Raw genomic sequence first — 354 nt, forward strand, 5'->3', positions numbered from 1 at the left:
AATGAAAAAAATTATAAGTAAAGTATTTCAATGAAAAAAATTATAAATGACAAAAGAGTGGATCAAAAAAGTTACTTGAATGTCATTCCATAGTATATCTTTGGTATCCTTCAACGCCTTATCTCTCCAATCATCAATCGTAATTGGCATATTTTGTCGAACAACAGCCCCAATGTAACTTTCAAACATTGAGTTGTTGGGGTCAATTGGCTGACCACTCTCATTCCTACCACTCTCATATAGTAAGTACATGCTATTAAAAAAAGATAAAAAATACACAACAAACAGAGTATAGAATAGTATAGTATAGTATAGTATAGTATAGTATAGTATAGTATAGTATAGTATAGTATA

This window comes from Cicer arietinum, chromosome 5, assembly GCF_000331145.2.
Source record: "Cicer arietinum cultivar CDC Frontier isolate Library 1 chromosome 5, Cicar.CDCFrontier_v2.0, whole genome shotgun sequence".
Lineage (NCBI taxonomy): Eukaryota > Viridiplantae > Streptophyta > Magnoliopsida > Fabales > Fabaceae > Cicer > Cicer arietinum.